The sequence below is a fragment of the Mobula birostris genome, unplaced genomic scaffold (genome assembly GCF_030028105.1).
Source record: "Mobula birostris isolate sMobBir1 unplaced genomic scaffold, sMobBir1.hap1 scaffold_723, whole genome shotgun sequence".
NCBI lineage: Eukaryota > Metazoa > Chordata > Chondrichthyes > Myliobatiformes > Myliobatidae > Mobula > Mobula birostris.
In genome coordinates this window covers 19,756-40,975 of record NW_027278441.1, presented here as the reverse complement: position 1 = coordinate 40,975, position 21,220 = coordinate 19,756, and positions in this window count along the sequence as shown.

Sequence of the window (21,220 nt, the reverse complement as noted above, 5' to 3'; positions counted from 1 at the left end):
GTCTCTGTACAGTTACACAGTGATCTCACCCCGAATAAACAGCAACTCTGTAGAGTTACACAGTGAGCCTCACCGTGAATAAACAGTGACTCTGTACAGTTACACAGTGAGTGGCCTTCACCCTGAATAAACAGTGACTCTGTTCAGTTACACAATGAGAGACTCTCACCCTGAATAAACAGTGACTCTGTACAGTTACACAGTGAGTGACCCTCACCCTGAATAAACAGTGACTCTGTACAGTTACACAATGAGGGACTCTCACCCTGAATAAACGGTGACTCTGTACAGTTACACAGTGACCCTCACTCTGAATAAACAGTGACTCTCTACAGTTACACAGTGATCTCACCCTGAATAAACAGTGACTCTGTACAGTTACACAGTGACTGACACTCACTCTGAATAAACAGTGACTCTGTACAGTTACACAGTGAGTGACCCTCACTCTGAATAAACAGTGACTCTGTACAGTTACACAGTGACACTCACCCTGAATAAACAGTGACTCTGTACAGTTACACAGTGACCCTCACCCTGAATAAACAGTGACACTGTACAGTTACACAGTGAGTGACCCTCATCCTGATTAAACAGTGACTCTGTACAGTAACACAGTGACACTCACCCTGAATAAACAGTGACTATGTACAGTTACACAGTGGCCCTCACACTGAATAAACAGTGACTCTGTACAGTTACACAGTGAGTGACCCTCATCCTGATTAAACAGTGACTCTGCACAGTTACACAGTGAGTGACTCTCACTCTGAGTAAACAGTGATTCTGTACAGTTACACAGTGACACTCACCCTGAATAAACAGTGACTCTGTACAGTTACACACTGAGTGACCCTCACCCTGAACAAATTGTGACTCTGTACGGTTACACGGTGACACTCACCTGGAATAAACAGTGACTACGTACAGTTACAATGACCCTCACCCTGAATAAACAGTGACTCTGTACAGTTACACAGTGAGAGACCCTCAGTCTGAATAAACAGTGTCTCTATACAGTTACACAGTGAGTGACCCTCACCCTGAATAACCAGTGACTCTGTACAGTTACTGTGAGTGACTTTCACGCTGAATAAATAGTGAATCTGTACAGTTACACAGTGAGTGACCATCAGCCTGAATAAAGAGTGACTCTGTACAGTTACACAGTGACACTCACCCTGAATAAACAGTGACTCTGTACAGTTACACAGTGACCCTCACCCTGAATAAACAGTGACTCTGTACAGTTACACAGTGAGTGACCCTCATCCTGATTAAACAGTGACTCTGTACAGTTACACAGTGACACTCACCCTGAATAAACAGTGACTCTGTACAGTTACACAGTGGCCCTCACCATGAATAAACAGTGAATCTGTACAGTTACACAGTGAGTGACCCTCATCCTGATTAAACAGTGACTATGTACAGTTACACAGTGACCCTCACCCTGAATAAACAGTGACTCTGTACAGTTACACACTGAGTGACCCTCACTCTGAATAAACAGTGACTCTGTACAGTTAAACAGTGATTGACACTCACCCTGAATAAACATTGACTCTGTACAGTTACACATTGACCCTCACTCTGAATAAACAGTGACTCTGTACAGTTACACAGTGAGTGACCCTCACCCTGAATAAACAGTGACTCTGTACAGTTACACAGTGACCCTCACCCTGGATAAACAGTGACTCTGTACATTTACAGGGTGAGTGATTCTCACCCTGAATAAACAGTGACTCTGTACAGTTACACAGTGAGTGATCCTCACCCTGAATAAACAGTGACACTGTACAGTTATACCGTGACCCTCAACCTGAATAATCAGTGTCTCTGTACAGTTACATGGTGAGTGATTCTCACCCTGAGTAAACAGTGACTCTGTACAGTTACACAGTGACCCTCACCCTCAATAAACAATGACTCTGTACAGTTACACAGTGAGTGAACCTCACCCTGAATAAACAGTGACTCTGCACAGTTACACGGTGACTCTCACCCAGAATAAACAGTGACTCTGTACAGTTACAGTGACCCTCACCCTGAATAAAAAGTGACTCTGTACAGTTACACAGTGAATGACCCTCTCCCTGCATAAACAGTGACTCTGTACAGTTACACACTGCGTGACCCTCACTCTGAATAAACAGTGACTCTGTACAGTTACACAGTGACCCTCACCCTGAATAAACAGTGACTCTGTACAGTTACACAGTGAGTGACCTTCACCCTGAATAAACAGTGACTCTGTTCAGTTACACAATGAGAGACTCTCACCCTGAATAAACAGTGACTCTGTACAGTTACACAGTGAGTGACCCTCACCCTGAATAAACAGTGACTCTGTACAGTTACAGAATGAGTGACTCTCACCCTGAATAAACGGTGACTCTGTACAGTTACACAGTGAGTGACACTCACCCTGAATAAACAGTGACTCCGTACATTTACACAGCGACCCTCACCCTGAATAAACAGTGACTCTGTACAGTTACACAGTGAGTGACCCTCACTCTGAATAAAAACTGATTCTGTACAGTTACACGGTGACCCTCACTCTGAATAAACAGTGACTCTGTACATTTACGCAGTGACCCTCACCCTAAATAAACAGTGACTCTGTACAGATACACAGTGAGTGACACTGACCCTGAATAAACAGTGACTCTGTACAGTTACACAATGACCCTCACCCTGAATAAACAGTGACTCTGTACATTTACACAGTGAGTGACCCTCACCCTGAATAAACAGTGACTCTGTACAGTTACACAGAGATCTCACCCTGAATAAACAGTGACTCTGTACAGTTACACAGTGACCCTCACTCTGAATAAACAGTGACTCTGTACAGTAACACAGTGATCTCACCCTGAATAAACAGTGACTCTGTACAGTTACACAGTGAGTGACCCTCACCCTGAATAAACAGTGACTCTGTACAATTACACAATGACCTTCACCTGAATAAACAGTGACTCTGTACAGTTACACAGCGACCCTCACACTGAAGAAACAGTGACTCTGTACAGTTACATACAGAGTGACCCTCACCCTGAATAAACAGTGACTCTGACAGTTACACAGTGACCCTCACACTGAATAAACAGTGACTCTGTACAGTTACACAGTGAGTGACCCTCACTCTGAATAAACAGTGACTCTGTACAGTTACACAATCACCCTCACCCTGAATAAACACTGACTCTGTACAGTAACACAGTGATCTCACCCTGAATAAACAGTGACTCTGTACAGTTACACAGTGAGTGACCCTCACCTTGAATAAACAGTGACTCTGTACAATTACACAATGACCTTCACCTGAATAAACAGTGACTCTGTACAGTTACACAGCGACCCTCACACTGAAGAAACAGTGACTCTGTACAGTTACATACAGAGTGACCCTCACCCTGAATAAACAGTGACTCTGACAGTTACACAGTGACCCTCACACTGAATAAACAGTGACTCTGTACAGTTACACAGTGAGTGACCCTCACTCTAAATAAACAGTGACTCTGTACAGTTACACAATCACCCTCACCCTGAATAAACACTGACTCTGTACAGTTACACAGTGATCCTCACCTTGAGTAAACAGTGACTCTGTACAGTTATACAGTGACCCTCACCCTGAATAAACAGTGACTCTGTACAGTTACACAGTGATCTCACCCTGAATAAACAGTGACTCTGTACAGTTACACAGTGACAGACCATCACTCTGAATAAACACTGACTCTGTACAGTTACACAGTGAGTGACCCTCACTCTGAATAAACAGTGACTCTGTACAGTTACACAGTGACACTCACCCTGAATAAACAGTGACTCTGTACAGTTACACAGTGACCCTCACCCTGAATAAACAGTGACTCTGTACAGTTACACAGTGAGTGACCCTCATCCTGATTAAACAGTGACTCTGTACAGTAACACAGTGACACTCACCCTGAATAAACAGTGACTCTGTACAGTTACACAGTGGCCCTCACACTGAATAAACAGTGACTCTGTACAGTTACACAGTGAGTGACCCTCATCCTGATTAAACAGTGACTATGTACAGTTACACTGCGACCCTCACCCTGAATAAACAGTGACTCTGTACAGTTACACAATGAGTGACCCTCACTCTGAATAAACAGTGACTCTGTACAGTTACACAGTGATTGACACTCACCCTGAATAAACATTGACTCTGTACAGTTACACATTGACCCTCACTCTGAATAAACAGTGACTCTGTACAGTTACACAGTGAGTGACCCTCACCCTGAATAAACAGTGACTCTGTACAGTTACACAGTGACTCTCACCCTGCATAAACAGTGACTCTGTACAGTTACACAGTGAGTGATCCTCACCCTGAATAAACAGTGACACTGTACAGTTACACAGTGACCCTCAACCTGAATAAACAGTGTCTCTGTACAGTTACATGGTGAGTGATTCTCACCCTGAATAAACAGTGACTCTGTACAGTTACACAGTGACCCTCACCCTGAATAAACAGTGACTCTGTACAGTTACACAGTGAGTGAACCTCACCCTGAATAAACAGTGACTCTGTACAGTTACACGGTGACTCTCACCCAGAATAAACAGTGACTCTGTACAGTTACAGTGACCCTCACCCTGAATAAAAAGTGACTCTGTACAGTTACACAGTGAGTGACCCTCACCCTGCATAAACAGTGACTCTGTACAGTTACACACTGAGTGACCCTCACTCTGAATAAACAGTGACTCTGTACAGTTACACAGTGACCCTCACCCTGAATAAACAGTGACTCTGTACAGTTACACAGTGAGTGACCTTCACCCTGAATAAACAGTGACTCTGTTCAGTTACACAATGAGAGACTCTCACCCTGAATAAACAGTGACTCTGTACAGTTACACAGTGAGTGACCCTCACACTGAATAAACAGTGACTCTGTACAGTTACACAGTGAGTGACCCTCACTCTGTATAAACAGAGACTCTGTACATTTACGCAGTGACCCTCACCCTGAATAAACAGTGACTCTGTACAGTTACACAGTGACCCTCACTCTGAATAAACACTGTCTCTGTACAGTTACACAGTGATCTCACCCCGAATAAACAGCAACTCTGTAGAGTTACACAGTGAGCCTCACCGTGAATAAACAGTGACTCTGTACAGTTACACAGTGAGTGACCTTCACCCTGAATAAACAGTGACTCTGTTCAGTTACACAATGAGAGACTCTCACCCTGAATAAACAGTGACTCTGTACAGTTACACAGTGAGTGACCCTCACCCTGAATAAACAGTGACTCTGTACAGTTACACAATGAGGGACTCTCACCCTGAATAAACGGTGACTCTGTACAGTTACACAGTGACCCTCACTCTGAATAAACAGTGACTCTCTACAGTTACACAGTGATCTCACCCTGAATAAACAGTGACTCTGTACAGTTACACAGTGACTGACACTCACTCTGAATAAACAGTGACTCTGTACAGTTACACAGTGAGTGACCCTCACTCTGAATAAACAGTGACTCTGTACAGTTACACAGTGACACTCACCCTGAATAAACAGTGACTCTGTACAGTTACACAGTGACCCTCACCCTGAATAAACAGTGACACTGTACAGTTACACAGTGAGTGACCCTCATCCTGATTAAACAGTGACTCTGTACAGTAACACAGTGACACTCACCCTGAATAAACAGTGACTATGTACAGTTACACAGTGGCCCTCACACTGAATAAACAGTGACTCTGTACAGTTACACAGTGAGTGACCCTCATCCTGATTAAACAGTGACTATGTACAGTTACACAGTGACCCTCACCCTGAATAAACAGTGACTCTGTACAGTGACACACTGAGTGACCTTCACTCTGAATAAACAGTGACTCTGTACAGTTACACAGTGATTGACACTCACCCTGAATAACCAGTGACTCTGTACAGTTACAGTGAATGACCTTCACCCTGAATAAACAGTGAATCTGTACAGTTACACAGTGAGTGACCCTCACTCTGAATAAGCAGTGACTCTGTACAGTTACACAGTGACCCTCACCCTGAATACACAGTGACTTTGTACAGTTACACAGTGAGATTCACCCTGAATAAACAGTGACTCCGTACAGTTACACAGTGAGTGACCTTCACCCTGAATAAACAGTGACTCTGCACAGTTACACAGTGAGTGACTCTCACTCTGAGTAAACAGTGATTCTGTACAGTTACACGGTGACACTCACCCTGAATAAACAGTGACTCTGTACAGTTACACAGTGACCCTCACTCTGAATAAACAGTGACTCTGTACAGTTATGCAGTGACCCTCACCCTGAATAAACAGTGACTCCGTACAGTTACACAGTTAGTGACCCTCAGCCTGAATAAACAGTGACTCTGTACAGTCACACAGTGAGAAACCCTCTGTCTGAATAAACAGTGTCTCTATACAGTTACACAGTGAGTGACCCACACCCTGAATAACCAGTGACTCTGTACAGTTACAGTGAATGACCTTTACCCTGAATAAACAGTGAATCTGTACAGTTACACAGTGAGTGACCCTCACTCTGAATAAGCAGTGAGTCTGTACAGTTACACAGTGACCCTCACCCTGAATACACAGTGACTCTGTACAGTTACACAGTGAGCTTCACCCTGAATAAACAGTGACTCCGTACAGTTACACAGTGAGTGACCTTCACCCTGAATAAACAGTGACTCTGCACAGTTACACAGTGAGTGACTCTCACTCTGAGTAAACAGTGATTCTGTACAGTTACACAGTGACACTCACCCTGAATAAACAGTGACTCTGTACAGTTACACACTGAGTGACCCTCACCCTGAACAAATTGTGACTCTGTACGGTTACACGGTGACACTCACCTGGAATAAACAGTGACTACGTACAGTTACAATGACCCTCACCCTGAATAAACAGTGACTCTGTACAGTTACACAGTGAGAGACCCTCAGTCTGAATAAACAGTGTCTCTATACAGTTACACAGTGAGTGACCCTCACCCTGAATAACCAGTGACTCTGTACAGTTACTGTGAGTGACTTTCACGCTGAATAAATAGTGAATCTGTACAGTTACACAGTGAGTGACCATCAGCCTGAATAAAGAGTGACTCTGTACAGTTACACAGTGACACTCACCCTGAATAAACAGTGACTCTGTACAGTTACACAGTGACCCTCACCCTGAATAAACAGTGACTCTGTACAGTTACACAGTGAGTGACCCTCATCCTGATTAAACAGTGACTCTGTACAGTTACACAGTGACACTCACCCTGAATAAACAGTGACTCTGTACAGTTACACAGTGGCCCTCACCATGAATAAACAGTGAATCTGTACAGTTACACAGTGAGTGACCCTCATCCTGATTAAACAGTGACTATGTACAGTTACACAGTGACCCTCACCCTGAATAAACAGTGACTCTGTACAGTTACACACTGAGTGACCCTCACTCTGAATAAACAGTGACTCTGTACAGTTAAACAGTGATTGACACTCACCCTGAATAAACATTGACTCTGTACAGTTACACATTGACCCTCACTCTGAATAAACAGTGACTCTGTACAGTTACACAGTGAGTGACCCTCACCCTGAAGAAACAGTGACTCTGTACAGTTACATACAGAGTGACCCTCACCCTGAATAAACAGTGACTCTGACAGTTACACAGTGACCCTCACACTGAATAAACAGTGACTCTGTACAGTTACACAGTGAGTGACCCTCACTCTGAATAAACAGTGACTCTGTACAGTTACACAATCACCCTCACCCTGAATAAACACTGACTCTGTACAGTAAAACAGTGATCTCACCCTGAATAAACAGTGACTCTGTACAGTTACACAGTGAGTGACCCTCACCCTGAATAAACAGTGACTCTGTACAATTACACAATGACCTTCACCTGAATAAACAGTGACTCTGTACAGTTACACAGCGACCCTCACACTGAAGAAACAGTGACTCTGTACAGTTACATACAGAGTGACCCTCACCCTGAATAAACAGTGACTCTGACAGTTACACAGTGACCCTCACACTGAATAAACAGTGACTCTGTACAGTTACACAGTGAGTGACCCTCACTCTAAATAAACAGTGACTCTGTACAGTTACACAATCACCCTCACCCTGAATAAACACTGACTCTGTACAGTTACACAGTGATCCTCACCTTGAGTAAACAGTGACTCTGTACAGTTATACAGTGACCCTCACCCTGAATAAACAGTGACTCTGTACAGTTACACAGTGATCTCACCCTGAATAAACAGTGACTCTGTACAGTTACACAGTGACAGACCATCACTCTGAATAAACACTGACTCTGTACAGTTACACAGTGAGTGACCCTCACTCTGAATAAACAGTGACTCTGTACAGTTACACAGTGACACTCACCCTGAATAAACAGTGACTCTGTACAGTTACACAGTGACCCTCACCCTGAATAAACAGTGACTCTGTACAGTTACACAGTGAGTGACCCTCATCCTGATTAAACAGTGACTCTGTACAGTAACACAGTGACACTCACCCTGAATAAACAGTGACTCTGTACAGTTACACAGTGGCCCTCACACTGAATAAACAGTGACTCTGTACAGTTACACAGTGAGTGACCCTCATCCTGATTAAACAGTGACTATGTACAGTTACACTGCGACCCTCACCCTGAATAAACAGTGACTCTGTACAGTTACACAATGAGTGACCCTCACTCTGAATAAACAGTGACTCTGTACAGTTACACAGTGATTGACACTCACCCTGAATAAACATTGACTCTGTACAGTTACACATTGACCCTCACTCTGAATAAACAGTGACTCTGTACAGTTACACAGTGAGTGACCCTCACCCTGAATAAACAGTGACTCTGTACAGTTACACAGTGACTCTCACCCTGCATAAACAGTGACTCTGTACAGTTACACAGTGAGTGATCCTCACCCTGAATAAACAGTGACACTGTACAGTTACACAGTGACCCTCAACCTGAATAAACAGTGTCTCTGTACAGTTACATGGTGAGTGATTCTCACCCTGAATAAACAGTGACTCTGTACAGTTACACAGTGACCCTCACCCTGAATAAACAGTGACTCTGTACAGTTACACAGTGAGTGAACCTCACCCTGAATAAACAGTGACTCTGTACAGTTACACGGTGACTCTCACCCAGAATAAACAGTGACTCTGTACAGTTACAGTGACCCTCACCCTGAATAAAAAGTGACTCTGTACAGTTACACAGTGAGTGACCCTCACCCTGCATAAACAGTGACTCTGTACAGTTACACACTGAGTGACCCTCACTCTGAATAAACAGTGACTCTGTACAGTTACACAGTGACCCTCACCCTGAATAAACAGTGACTCTGTACAGTTACACAGTGAGTGACCTTCACCCTGAATAAACAGTGACTCTGTTCAGTTACACAATGAGAGACTCTCACCCTGAATAAACAGTGACTCTGTACAGTTACACAGTGAGTGACCCTCACACTGAATAAACAGTGACTCTGTACAGTTACACAGTGAGTGACCCTCACTCTGTATAAACAGTGACTCTGTACATTTACGCAGTGACCCTCACCCTGAATAAACAGTGACTCTGTACAGATACACAGTGAGTGACACTGACCCTGAATAAACAGTGACTCTGTACAGTTACACAATGACCCTCACCCTGAATAAACAGTGACTCTGTACAGTTACACAGCGACCCTTACACTGAATAAACAGTGACTCTGTACAGTTACATACTGAGTGACCCTCACCCTGAATAAACAGTGACTCTGTACAGTTACACAGTGAGTGGCCCTCACCCTGAATAAACAGTGACTCTGTACAGTTACACAGTGACCCTCACTCTGAATAAACACTGTCTCTGTACAGTTACACAGTGATCTCACCCCGAATAAACAGCAACTCTGTAGAGTTACACAGTGAGCCTCACCGTGAATAAACAGTGACTCTGTACAGTTACACAGTGAGTGACCTTCACCCTGAATAAACAGTGACTCTGTTCAGTTACACAATGAGAGACTCTCACCCTGAATAAACAGTGACTCTGTACAGTTACACAGTGAGTGACCCTCACCCTGAATAAACAGTGACTCTGTACAGTTACACAATGAGGGACTCTCACCCTGAATAAACGGTGACTCTGTACAGTTACACAGTGACCCTCACTCTGAATAAACAGTGACTCTCTACAGTTACACAGTGATCTCACCCTGAATAAACAGTGACTCTGTACAGTTACACAGTGACTGACACTCACTCTGAATAAACAGTGACTCTGTACAGTTACACAGTGAGTGACCCTCACTCTGAATAAACAGTGACTCTGTACAGTTACACAGTGACACTCACCCTGAATAAACAGTGACTCTGTACAGTTACACAGTGACCCTCACCCTGAATAAACAGTGACACTGTACAGTTACACAGTGAGTGACCCTCATCCTGATTAAACAGTGACTCTGTACAGTAACACAGTGACACTCACCCTGAATAAACAGTGACTATGTACAGTTACACAGTGGCCCTCACACTGAATAAACAGTGACTCTGTACAGTTACACAGTGAGTGACCCTCATCCTGATTAAACAGTGACTATGTACAGTTACACAGTGACCCTCACCCTGAATAAACAGTGACTCTGTACAGTGACACACTGAGTGACCTTCACTCTGAATAAACAGTGACTCTGTACAGTTACACAGTGATGGACACTCACCCTGAATAAACATTGACTCTGTACAGTTACACATTGACCCTCACCCTGAATAAACAGTGACTCTGTACAGTTACACAGTGAGTGAACCTCACCCTGAATAAACAGTGACTCTGTACAGTTACACGGTGACTCTCACCCAGAATAAACAGTGACTCTGTACAGTTACAGTGACCCTCACCCTGAATGAAAAGTGACTGTGTACAGTTACACAGTGAGTGACCCTCACCCTGCATAAACAGTGACTCTGTACAGTTACACACTGAGTGACCCTCACTCTGAATAAACAGTGACTCTGTACAGTTACACAGTGACCCTTACCCTGAATAAACAGTGACTCTGTACAGTTACACAGTGAGTGACCTTCACCCTGAATAAACAGTGACTCTGTTCAGTTACACAATGAGAGACTCTCACCCTGAATAAACAGTGACTCTGTACAGTTACACAGTGAGTGACCCTCACCCTGAATAAACAGTGACTCTGTACAGTTACACAATGAGTGACTCTCACCCTGAATAAACAGTGACTCTGTACATTTACACAGTGACCCTCACTCTGAATAAACAGTGACTCTGTACAGTTACACAGTGAGTGACACTCACCCTGAATAAACAGTGACTCCGTACAGTTACACAGCGACCCTCACCCTGAATAAACAGTGACACTGTACAGTTACACAGTGAGTGACCCTCACCCTGAATAAACAGTGACTCTGTACAGTTACACAGTGAGTGACCCTCACTCTGAATAAAAACTGATTCTGTACAGTTACACAATGAGTGACCCTCACTCTGTATAAACAGTGACTCTGTACAGTTACGCAGTGACCCACACCCTGAATAAACAGTGACTCTGTACAGATACACAGTGAGTGACACTGACCCTGAATAAACAGTGACTCTGTTCAGTTACACAGTGAGTGACCCTCACTCTGTATAAACAGTGACTCTGTACAGTTACGCAGTGACCCACACCCTGAATAAACAGTGACTCTGTACAGATACACAGTGAGTGACACTGACCCTGAATAAACAGTGACTCTGTACAGTTACACAATGACCCTCACCCTGAATAAACAGTGACTCTGTACAGTTACACAGTGAGTGACCCTCACCCTGAATAAACAGTGACTCTGTACAGTTACACAGAGATCTCACCCTGAATAAACAGTGACTCTGTACAGTTACACAGTGACCCTCACTCTGAATAAACAGTGACTCTGTACAGTAACACAGTGATCTCACCCTGAATAAACAGTGACTCTGTACAGTTACACAGTGAGTGACCCTCACCCTGAATAAACAGTGACTCTGTACAATTACACATTGACCTTCACCCTGAATAAACAGTGACTCTGTACAGTTACACAGCGACCCTCACACTGAAGAAACAGTGACTCTGTACAGTTACATACAGTGTGACCCTCACCCTGAATAAACAGTGACTCTGACAGTTACACAGTGACCCTCACACTGAATAAACAGTGACTCTGTACAGTTACACAGTGAGTGACCCAGACTCTGAATAAACAGTGACTCTGTACAGTTACACAATCACCCTCACCCTGAATAAACACTGACTCTGTACAGTTACACAGTGATCCTCACCCTGAGTAAACAGTGACTCTGTACAGTTATACAGTGACCCTCACCCTGAATAAACAGTGACTCTGTACAGTTACACAGTGATCTCACCCTGAATAAAAAGTGACTCTGTACAGTTACGCAGTGACCCTCACCCTGAATAAACAGTGACACTGTTCAGTTACACAGTGAGTGACACTCACCCTGAATAAACAGTGACTCTGTACAGTTATACAGTGACCCTCACCATGAATAAACAGTGACTCTGTACAGTTACACAGTGATCTCACCCTGAATAAACAGTGACTATGTACAGTTACACAGTGACCCTGACTCTGAATAAACAGTGACTCTGTACAGTTACACAGTGATCTCACCCTGAATAAACAGTAACTCTGTACAGTTACACAGTGACTCTCACTCTGAATAAACAGTAACTCTGTAAAGTTACACAGTGAGTGACCCTCACCCTGAATAAACAGTGAAGCTGTACAGTTACACAGTGAGTGACCCTCACCCTGAATAAAAAGTGATTCTGTACAGTTACACGTTGACCCTCATTCTGAATAAACAGTAATTCTGTACAGTTACACAGTGAGTGACCCTCACTCTGAATAAACAGTGACTGTGTACAGTTACGCACTGACCCTCACTCGGAATAAACAGTGACTCTGTACAGATACACAGTGAGTGACCCTCACCCTGAATAAACAGTGACTCTGTACAGTTACACAATGACCCTCACCCTGAATAAACAGTGACTCTGTACAGTTACACAGTGACCCTCACCCTGAATAAACAGTGACTCTGTACAGTTATACAGTGACCCTCACCCTGAATAAACAGTGACTCTGTACAGTTATACAGTGATCTCACCCAGAATAAACAGTGACTATGTACAGTTACACAGTGACCCTCACTCTGAATAAACAGTGACTCTGTACAGTTACACAGTGATCTCACCCTGAATAAACAGTAACTCTGTACAGTTACACAGTGACCCTCACTCTGAATAAACAGTGACTCTGTATAGATAAACAGTGAGTGACCCTCACTCTGAATAAACAGTGACTCTGTACAGTTACACAGTGAGTGACCCACACACTGAATAAAAAGTGATTCTGTACAGTTACACGGTGACCCTCACTCTGAATAAACAGTGATTCTGTACAGTTACACAGTGAGTGACCCTCACTCTGAATAAACAGTGACTGTGTACAGCTACGCACTGACCCTCACTCGGAATAAACAGTGACTCTGTACAGAGACACAGTGAGTGACCCTCACCCTGAATAAACAGTGTCTCTGTACAGTTACACAATGCCCCTCACCCTGAATAAACAGTGACTCTGTACAGTTATACAGTGACCCTCACCCTGAATAAACAGTGACTCTGTACAGTTACACAGAGATCTCACCCTGAATAAAGAGTGCTCTGTACAGTTACACAGTGACCCTCACTCTGAATAAACAGAGACACTGTAAAGTAACACACTGATCTCACCCTGAATAAACAGTGACTCTGTACAGTTACACAGTGAGTGACCCTCACCCTGAATAAACAGTGACACTGTACAGTTACACAGCGACCCTCACACTGAATAAACAGTGACTCTGTACAGTTACATACTGAGTGACCCTCACCCTGAATAAACAGTGACTCTGTACAGTTACACAGTGAGTGGCCCTCACCCTGAATAAACAGTGACTCTGTACAGTTACACAGTGACCCTCACTCTGAATAAACAGTGACTCTGTACAGTTACACAGTGATCTCACCCCGAATAAACAGCAACTCTGTAGAGTTACACAGTGAGCCTCACCGTGAATAAAAAGTGACTCTGTACAGTTACACAGTGACTCTCACCCTGAATAAACAGTGACTCTGTACAGTTACACAGTGACTGACCCTCACTCTGAATAAACAGTGACTCTGTACAGTTACACAGTGAGTGACCCTCACTCTGAATAAACAGTGACTCTGTACAGTTACACAGTGACACTCACCCTGAATAAACAGTGACTCTGTACAGTTACACAGTGACCCCCACCCTGAATAAACAGTGACACTGTACAGTTACACAGTGAGTGACCCTCATCCTGATTAAACAGTGACTCTGTACAGTAACACAGTGACACTCACCCTGAATAAACAGTGACTATGTACAGTTACACAGTGGCCCTCACACTGAATAAACAGTGACTCTGTACAGTTACACAGTGAGTGACCCTCATCCTGATTAAACAGTGACTATGTACAGTTACACAGTGACCCTCACCCTGAATAAACAGTGACTCTGTACAGTGACACACTGAGTGACCTTCACTCTGAATAAACAGTGACTCTGTACAGTTACACAGTGATTGACACTCACCCTGAATAAACATTGACTCTGTACAGTTACACATTGACCCTCACTCTGAATAAACAGTGACTCTGTACAGTTACACAGTGAGTGACCCTCACCCTGAATAAACAGTGACTCTGTACAGTTACACAGTGACTCTCACCCTGAATAAACAGTGACTCTGTACAGTTACACAGCGACCCTCACACTGAAGAAACAGTGACTCTGTACAGTTACATACAGTGTGACCCTCACCCTGAATAAACAGTGACTCTGACAGTTACACAGTGACCCTCACACTGAATAAACAGTGACTCTGTACAGTTACACAGTGAGTGACCCAGACTCTGAATAAACAGTGACTCTGTACAGTTACACAATCACCCTCACCCTGAATAAACACTGACTCTGTACAGTTACACAGTGATCCTCACCCTGAGTAAACAGTGACTCTGTACAGTTATACAGTGACCCTCACCCTGAATAAACAGTGACTCTGTACAGTTACACAGTGATCTCACCCTGAATAAAAAGTGACTCTGTACAGTTATGCAGTGACCCTCAGTCTGAATAAACTAGATTCTGTACAGTTGCACAGTGAGCTACCCTGACCCTGAAAAAATAGTGACTCTGTACAGTTACACAGTGATCTCACCCTGAATAAACAGTGACACTGTTCAGTTACACAGTGAGTGACCCTCACCCTGAATAAACAGTGACTCTGTACAGTTATACAGTGACCCTCACCATGAATAAACAGTGACTCTGTACAGTTACACAGTGATCTCACCCTGAATAAACAGTGACTATGTACAGTTACACAGTGAGTGACCCTAACTCTGAATAAACAGTGACTCTGTACAGTTACACAGTGATCTCACCCTGAATAAACAGTGACTCTGTACAGTTACACAGTGACTCTCACTCTGAATAAACAGTAACTCTGTAAAGTTACACAGTGAGTGACCCTCACCCTGAATAAACAGTGAAGCTGTACAGTTACACAGTGAGTGACCCTCACCCTGAATAAACAGTGACTCTGTACAGTTACACAGTGACCCTCACCCTGAATAAACTGTGACTCTGTACAGTTACATAGTGACCCTCACCCTGAATAAACAGTGACTCTGTACAGTTACACAGTGAGTGACACTCACCCTGAATAAATAGTGACTCTGTACAGTTACGCAGTGACCCTCACCCTGAATAAACAGTGACACTGTTCAGTTACACAGTGAGTGACACTCACCCTGAATAAACAGTGACTCTGTACAGTTATACAGTGACCCTCACCATGAATAAACAGTGACTCTGTACAGTTACACAGTGATCTCACCCTGAATAAACAGTGACTATGTACAGTTACACAGTGACCCTCACTCTGAATAAACAGTGACTCTGTACAGTTACACAGAGTGACCCTCACCCTGAATAAACAGTGACTCTGTACAGTTACACAGTGATCTCACCCTGAATAAACAGTGACTCTGTACAGTTACACAGTGAGTGACACTCACCCTGAATAAACAGTGACTCTGTACAGTTACACAGTGACCCTCACTCTGAATAAACAATGACTCTGTACAGTTACACAGTGACTCTCACTCTGAATAAACAGTAACTCTGTAAAGTTACACAGTGAGTGACCCTCACCCTGAATAAACAGTGAAGCTGTACAGTTACACAGTGAGTGACCCTCACCCTGAATAAAAAGTGATTCTGTACAGTTACATGTTGACCCTCATTCTGAATAAACAGTAATTCTGTACAGTTACACAGTGAGTGACCCTCACTCTGAATAAACAGTGACTGTGTACAGTTACGCACTGACCCTCACTCGGAATAAACAGTGACTCTGTACAGATACACAGTGAGTGACCCTCACCCTGAATAAACAGTGACTCTGTACAGTTACACAATGACCCTCACCCTGAATAAACAGTGACTCTGTACAGTTACACAGTGACCCTCACCCTGAATAAACAGTGACTCTGTACAGTTATACAGTGACCCTCACCCTGAATAAACAGTGACTCTGTACAGTTATACAGTGATCTCACCCAGAATAAACAGTGACTATGTACAGTTACACAGTGACCCTCACTCTGAATAAACAGTGACTCTGTACAGTTACACAGTGATCTCACCCTGAATAAACAGTAACTCTGTACAGTTACACAGTGACCCTCACTCTGAATAAACAGTAACTCTGTAAAGTTACACAGTGAGTGACCCTCACCCTGAATAAACAGTGACTCTGTACAGTTACACAGTGAACCTCACTCTGAATAAACAGTGACTCTGTGTAGATAAACAGTGAGTGACCCTCACTCTGAATAAACAGTGACTCTGTACAGTTACACAGTGAGTGACCCACACACTGAATAAAAAGTGATTCTGTACAGTTACACGGTGACCCTCACTCTGAATAAACAGTGATTCTGTACAGTTACACAGTGAGTGACCCTCACTCTGAATAAACAGTGACTGTGTACAGCTACGCACTGACCCTCACTCGGAATAAACAGTGACTCTGTACAGAGACACAGTGAGTGACCCTCACCCTGAATAAACAGTGTCTCTGTACAGTTACACAATGACCCTCACCCTGAATAAACAGTGACTCTGTACAGTTATACAGTGACCCTCACCCTGAATAAACAGTGACTCTGTACAGTTACACAGAGATCTCACCCTGAATAAAGAGTGCTCTGTACAGTTACACAGTGACCCTCACTCTGAATAAACAGAGACACTGTAAAGTAACACACTGATCTCACCCTGAATAAACAGTGACTCTGTACAGTTACACAGTGAGTGACCCTCACCCTGAATAAACAGTGACACTGTACAGTTACACAGCGACCCTCACACTGAATAAACAGTGACTCTGTACAGTTACATACTGAGTGACCCTCACCCTGAATAAACAGTGACTCTGTACAGTTACACAGTGAGTGGCCCTCACCCTGAATAAACAGTGACTCTGTACAGTTACACAGTGACCCTCACTCTGAATAAACAGTGACTCTGTACAGTTACACAGTGATCTCACCCCGAATAAACAGCAACTCTGTAGAGTTACACAGTGAGCCTCACCGTGAATAAAAAGTGACTCTGTACAGTTACACAGTGACTCTCACCCTGAATAAACAGTGACTCTGTACAGTTACACAGTGACTGACCCTCACTCTGAATAAACAGTGACTCTGTACAGTTACACAGTGAGTGACCCTCACTCTGAATAAACAGTGACTCTGTACAGTTACACAGTGACACTCACCCTGAATAAACAGTGACTCTGTACAGTTACACAGTGACCCTCACCCTGAATAAACAGTGACACTGTACAGTTACACAGTGAGTGACCCTCATCCTGATTAAACAGTGACTCTGTACAGTAACACAGTGACACTCACCCTGAATAAACAGTGACTATGTACAGTTACACAGTGGCCCTCACACTGAATAAACAGTGACTCTGTACAGTTACACAGTGAGTGACCCTCATCCTGATTAAACAGTGACTATGTACAGTTACACAGTGACCCTCACCCTGAATAAACAGTGACTCTGTACAGTGACACACTGAGTGACCTTCACTCTGAATAAACAGTGACTCTGTACAGTTACACAGTGATTGACACTCACCCTGAATAAACATTGACTCTGTACAGTTACACATTGACCCTCACTCTGAATAAACAGTGACTCTGTACAGTTACACAGTGAGTGACCCTCACCCTGAATAAACAGTGACTCTGTACAGTGACACAGTGACTCTCACCCTGGATAAACAGTGACTCTGTACAGTTACAGGGTGAGTGATTCTCACCCTGAATAAACAGTGACTCTGTACAGTTACACAGTGAGTGATCCTCACCCTGAATAAACAGTGACACTGTACAGTTACACAGTGACCCTCAACCTGAATAATCAGTGTCTCTGTACAGTTACATGGTGAGTGATTCTCACCCTGAAAAAACAGTGACTCTGTACAGTTACACAGTGACCCTCACCCTGAATAAACAGTGACTCTGTACAGTTACACAGTGAGTGAACCTCACCCTGAATAAACAGTGACTCTGTACAGTTACACGGTGACTCTCACCCAGAATAAACAGTGACTCTGTACAGTTACAGTGACCCTCACCCTGAATAAACAGTGACTCTGTACAGTTACACAGTAAGTGAACCTCACCCTGAATAAACAGTGACTCTGTACAGTTACACGGTGACTCTCACCCAGAATAAACAGTGACTCTGTACAGTTACAGTGACCCTCACCCTGCATAAACAGTGACTCTGTACAGTTACACACTGAGTGACCCTCACTCTGAATAAACAGTGACTCTGTACAGTTACACAGTGACCCTCACCCTGAATAAACAGTGACTCTGTACAGTTACACAGTGAGTGACCTTCACCCTGAATAAACAGTGACTCTGTTCAGTTACACAATGAGAGACTCTCACCCTGAATAAACAGTGACTCTGTACAGTTACACAGTGAGTGACCCTCACCCTGAATAAACAGTGACTCTGTACAGTTACACAATGAGTGACTCTCACCCTGAATAAACAGTGACTCTGTACATTTACACAGTGACCCTCACTCTGAATAAACAGTGACTCTGTACAGTTACACAGTGAGTGACACTCACCCTGAATAAACAGTGACTCCGTACAGTTACACAGCGACCCTCACCCTGAATAAACAGTGACAATGTACAGTTACACAGTGAGTGACCCTCACCCTGAATAAACAGTGACTCTGTACAGTTACACAGTGAGTGACCCTCACTCTGAATAAAAACTGATTCTGTACAGTTACACAGTGACCCTCACTCTGAATAAACAGTGAATCTGTACAGTTACACAGTGAGTGACCCTCACTCTGTATAAACAGTGACTCTGTACAGTTACGCAGTGACCCACACCCTGAATAAACAGTGACTCTGTACAGATACACAGTGAGTGACACTGACCCTGAATAAACAGTGACTCTGTACAGTTACACAATGACCCTCACCCTGAATAAACAGTGACTCTGTACAGTTACACAGTGAGTGACCCTCACCCTGAATAAACAGTGACTCTGTACAGTTACACAGAGATCTCACCCTGAATAAACAGTGACTCTGTACAGTTACACAGTGACCCTCACTCTGAATAAACAGTGACTCTGTACAGTAACACAGTGATCTCACCCTGAATAAACAGTGACTCTGTACAGTTACACAGTGAGTGACCCTCACCCTGAATAAACAGTGACTCTGTACAATTACACATTGACCTTCACCCTGAATAAACAGTGACTCTGTACAGTTACACAGCGACCCTCACACTGAAGAAACAGTGACTCTGTACAGTTACATACAGTGTGACCCTCACCCTGAATAAACAGTGACTCTGACAGTTACACAGTGACCCTCACACTGAATAAACAGTGACTCTGTACAGTTACACAGTGAGTGACCCAGACTCTGAATAAATAGTGACTCTGTACAGTTACACAGTGATCTCACCCTGAATAAACAGTGACTCTGTACAGTTACACAGTGAGTGACCCTCACTCTGAATAAACAGTGACTCTGTACAGTTACACAGTGATCTCACCCTGAATAAACAGTGACTCTGTACAGTTACACAGTGACCCTCACTCTGAATAAACAGTGACTCTGTACAGTTACACAGTGATCTCACCCTGAATAAACAGTAACTCTGTACAGTTACACAGTGACTCTCACTCTGAATAAACAGTAACTCTGTAAAGTTACACAGTGAGTGACCCTCACCCTGAATAAACAGTGAAGCTGTACAGTTACACAGTGAGTGACCCTCACCCTGAATAAAAAGTGATTCTGTACAGTTACACGTTGACCCTCATTCTGAATAAACAGTAATTCTGTACAGTTACACAGTGAGTGACCCTCACTCTGAATAAACAGTGACTGTGTACAGTTACGCACTGACCCTCACTCGGAATAAACAGTGACTCTGTACAGATACACAGTGAGTGACCCTCACCCTGAATAAACAGTGACTCTGTACAGTTACACAATGACCCTCACCCTGAATAAACAGTGACTCTGTACAGTTACACAGTGACCCTCACCCTGAATAAACAGTGACTCTGTACAGTTATACAGTGACCCTCACCCTGAATAAACAGTGACTCTGTACAGTTATACAGTGATCTCACCCTGAATAAACAGTGACTCTGTACAGTTACACAGTGAGTGACCCTCACCCTGAATAAACAGTGACTCTGTACAGTTATACAGTGATCTCACCCAGAATAAACAGTGACTATGTACAGTTACACAGTGACCCTCACTCTGAATAAACAGTGACTCTGTACAGTTACACAGTGATCTCACCCTGAATAAACAGTAACTCTGTACAGTTACACAGTGAGTGACCCTCACCCTGAATAAACAGTGACTCTGTACAGTTACACAGTGAACCTCACTC